This window comes from Zea mays, chromosome 2, assembly GCF_902167145.1.
Source record: "Zea mays cultivar B73 chromosome 2, Zm-B73-REFERENCE-NAM-5.0, whole genome shotgun sequence".
In the NCBI taxonomy this organism is placed as follows: domain Eukaryota; kingdom Viridiplantae; phylum Streptophyta; class Magnoliopsida; order Poales; family Poaceae; genus Zea; species Zea mays.
Window position 1 is genome coordinate 32045192 of NC_050097.1, and position 4488 is coordinate 32049679.

The 4488-nt window shown below is 42.4% G+C and overlaps 1 long non-coding RNA gene across 2 annotated transcripts; it reads left to right on the forward strand.

Moving 5' to 3' along the window:
- The first annotated feature begins 250 nt into the window (after positions 1 to 250).
- LOC103646247 (uncharacterized) lies at positions 251 to 3501 on the forward strand. 2 transcript variants are annotated; one of them, XR_004856170.1, is made up of 5 exons: positions 251 to 1017; positions 1408 to 1453; positions 2578 to 2668; positions 2758 to 2793; positions 3338 to 3501. It is a non-coding gene; the product is annotated as an uncharacterized lncRNA (long non-coding RNA). The 2 variants fall into 2 exon arrangements; XR_004856169.1 differs by lacking the exons at positions 251 to 1017; positions 3338 to 3501 and having other exon boundaries at positions 1040 to 1453; positions 2758 to 3049.
- Positions 3502 to 4488: the final 987 nt, after the last annotated feature.

A 4488-nucleotide genomic window follows, 5' to 3' on the forward strand; every position in this document is an offset into this window, starting at 1 on the left:
TAACCTTGAAAGTGTTCTGTAATCTTGTTCTCCACATAAAAACAAGGGAACACAAATCTCTACTACTTATTAAGGCAGCAAGGGGTAGGCTGACATTCCGTGTTTTGCCATTCCCATTCCCATTCTCATTCTATGTCTGTCATTCCAATCGTGCAAACCACTACCCAACACCGCAGTCCCCTGTTCCCTCGCCCCTTGAGCATCCCCTCCCCAACCCACTCATTCCAATCCCCCTCCTAGCCTCCTCGTGCCCGACCCCCTCCCCTTCTCCCTCGTGCCCAACTCCCATGTCGCCGCACGATGCCCACCGGAGATGATGCCCCGCTCGCGCACGATGCCCACCAGAGATGATGCCCCGCTCACGCATGTGCCAATTAGAGATGACACTAGGCTAACGCCACCGCAATGCCCTGCTCCATGCCCGCCGCAGCAGGTGCCTTGCCCCCCACCCCCACCGCGCGCGCTCTCATCCTCACCCCGAATCTTTGCCCTCCCCTCACTCCGGGCCTCCCACGCCGGTCTTCTACTCCTAAATTGGTGGCTAGAGCTCGTGTGGCCCTCTCATCAGATTTGGTGTCTGAGCCCTCGCTAGATCTCGCACCCTCACCGAAGCCCTCATTGGATTCGACGCCCTCACTAGAGGTTGCACCGCGATGGGATCTAGGAACCGTTGACGGCCTCGACCACCCACGTGGATTGTTGCCTCAGCGGATGAGACGCAGCGCCAAGGGGCCAGAGGAGACGACGTGATGAACCTCACATCACAGCTCATGTCATGGTTCATGCCTCTCGTCGCCTCCCGTCGCAGCTTATGTCGTGGTTCGCCGAGGCCGCCGCCACGCTGCACGCCATGATCAGCGATGTCGCCTTCGTGAAGCTCGGCATGGAGTGCTACCCCAAGGAGGCCACCGCTGTTGGGGTCAAGGGATTCCCCGACGTGGAAAATAACCGACGACGAGATCAATGCCGCCTTCGTCGCTTGCTGCCGCATCTACCTCAGGTCCGAGTCTGAGCCTGGTGAGCCCCCACCCACACAAGTTCAGAATTCCTACATTCATCTGTTGCAATCCTCTTACTTTCCCTGCTCATTTTGGTAGTAAATGATGGCACCATTCTGCCTCCAAGGCACACTAATCACAACCACTAATCCACTATTTCGAGGAATAATTCTGAACCATCAACTCAACAGTAAGACAAGCCAACAGTTGCCTTCCGATTTGGCTCACATGTCTCTCATCGATGGTAGGCATCCGATTTGGTAGGAAATCTGGGCGCTGATAGATCCATTGGCAGATTTATTGGGTAATGAAAGCAGTGATTGGTGAGAACATGTCATGTAACCTCATGTCAGGTGGGGTGCTATCTATTTGGTAGGATTAAAAAATAATTGCTCTGTCTTCATCCTAGGTATATCGCAAGTTCTTCGGCGGGTACTGCAACTGCTCATACCATGGTTAGTCTTAGTGAACTTCTCTTGGTGTTCTTAGGTTTACCTATAGCTATTATTTATCTGTAGCTATTATCTACTGGGTTTCTTTCTTGGTGTTGATAGTTTGTTGGAGATTAGGCGTTTGATTTCCTTTACAAAATAGGTTCAGTTTGAAATTGCGGCCAAAGCAATGTTTTCATGTGGTTTCATCAATTTTAGTTTCTATATTTACATGTGTTTGATTGTCCCTTGCCCTCGTTTAGATAGAGATTTCTATCAAGAGTATAGAAAGTTGGTGCCTGACAACTAGTTGCTTGCATTCATCCACCCCCTACTCTTATCTTGCAAAAGTCCACTTCTTGTGTTTTGCTTGTATATATATTAGGCTGGACCAAAGTGCGGTTAAGTAACCTCTAACAAATTGTCATGACATGAGCTGATTAGCGATCTATTGTAAGCCCGCTCGGACTTATGAAAGTGGAGGTCACATTTCCATTCCACCAATGCATGTAGATTTTGGTTCAGACTTCCATCAGTGAATGAAAAAAGGAAAAGCAAGAGAGAATAGCAAGTACTTATATCAGTATAAAAATATACCAATGGGTAGTGAGCCTGCAACGTTGTGTACGTATACATGGGGAAAATATTTGGTTTGTGGCTTGTGTGAAAGGACAATTTAGGTTTGTATTCTATATCTGAGAACCATTCATAGCTTTCAGATTTTGTTATAATTGTCATCCCATGGTTCTGCTCGGAACAACTCTTTCTCCAGGATTTTTTGGGACTGGTCATTGCGGGCATGTTGAGGGTATTTAGTTAAGCAATTTTGTTATTATTTTAGATTGAGTACATCAGCTCGCTGGTTGCTTACATTTTCTTGGTCCCTAGAGCTACTCACCTCGTTGGTTGTTTACATTTCCTTGTTCCTGGGATCCACTTTCCTAAAATGAATCAGTTTTAATCTTGTAACTGGAACTGGTGGATATTTTGATAGGGAAATTATGATGATTGATTTCTGGATTTGAGTTTCAGATTTTTTTTTTCTTGTACTGGCCTCTTGAGATTGGAAGACTGGCGTTGTTGTGGGCTTGTGGCATAGGCTTCCTTTGTGGGTCTTTTTCTCATCTAATGTAAACAATATTTTTTAGTCCGGTAACGGTGCAAAGGCAAATGGGGCATCATCACATATCTAGGTCGTATTTTCGACAGACAGATATAAAACAGAGTGGGAATGCCTCGGTAGGATTGATTACTCTGTTTATTTTACTAAGAACGGAAGACTAAATCCATTATTAATTTTCTACTGTTGGATAATATATTTTTTGCAGATTGATATCATGTCCAAGTTCTTCAAGCTGATGGTGGTAGGTGTTTTGCTTTGCTACTTTCTCATTGTTGAAGTTGTCTCCATGTTGTATTCCCTAAAGAACCCCTATATTATTTATTTTGGAACAAACCTTTTTTGTTATGTCCTAAAATGAGATCGAGCAAGAGCATTTTTCCTGTGGGTTGAGTAAATCTAGATTTTTGCTTTGCATGATGAGACAATCCAGAGAATGTATACCAATTATGATGTGTGCCTTTTATATTTATCTACATTACCCAATATAGCATATTATTCTTTGCTGTCTTAGTCTATTATTACTCATGATATGGCATATTATTCTTTTTGCTTCTTGAAATAATTTAACCATAGTTCTTGGAGATGCTAGGATTCCAATGCAAGACACTGTCATCTCTTGTAGTGTTGGCTATATGTGTTCTACTCCTTTGCTCGATAAAGCACCTACCTAATTTTCATATCTTTAGCAGTTGTCTTATGTCACTGTTGGCATCATATCCAAATTTGTATCCTTTTGTATGGTATGATAAGTCCAAAAGCTCTAAGATTTTTTTTGTCTTGTGCAGGTTCTACAATTAATGAATGATTTGAACCGAAGTGTTCAAGATGCCGCTATCTCTTGTATTGAGGTTAGTTAATTCCATATTTGATATTGTCTGTGTATGCCTACTTCAGCCGACATTGTGTTTTTTCTAGACCCATGGTGGCTGGTATGATCTCTATTTATATTGGACTTGTTCAATTTCCCAATAGTTACATCCCACATTTACAAGCTGGAGAGATTGAAACATTTTTTATAACATCTTATCTATTAAAACTAAATGTCGTTTGCTCCACCATGGGCTTCCAGTGCACTTTTTTCCCTCGATCTCGTGTGATCTGAGTGTGAGAAGGTTGTTAAAATGTGCATCTACTCATATTTTTATTTTTACCAGATATGTGTCTAAATTTTGTTTCTTGTGTTTTAATACAGGCTTATACTGTGCTTGAGGTTCTTCGACCTCTCTATAATTCCCCTAACATACTAGAACAAAAGGTAACTGTTGCGATATATGTCAATCTTCAATTTCGTTGTCGCTTAGCAGTTGTTGGGCTTTGGTACCCGGTCTGTAATTTTGCTGATGCACCAGCGACACATATTTATCATTGTTTATTTTTTAATCAATAACAAAGCACAGGTACAATATAATCTTATATAGCTTTTAAGGTATGTAAACATCCACTTTAGTGATGCTAACAAATGTATAAAATAATAATTATTGTTTTTTCATAGCAATATATTTTATCATATTGCATCTTAGTTCATGCTACCTGGATGTAAATGTGGTGTGGTTTAGTTTAGTAAGATCTTCACTAATCACTACATAGTGCAGCACTGGGCTGTTAATATTTTTTGTACCATGTGTCATAAGCATGAGATGTTGCCTGTAGAGTACCAATGCTTTATTGCAGTCTTCCTCCTCGTCCGCCCCAATGTCGGCAAGTCAGCCCTCTTCAACAGGTGAGAGGCACCTTAGGAAGGCATCGGTCATTGCCTCTCGCCTGTAGTTTCTATGCCGCTATGAGGGGTGGTAGCATTTCCTCAAATACGTTGCATGTATCACTATAACTGTTCTTCCCCTTCCGTTACCATTAACCCATGCATCTAATTACTTGTATATTTTACGTTACCGTTTTCCTGTTCTCAACATTTCAAATTCTAGATGATGGTACGACA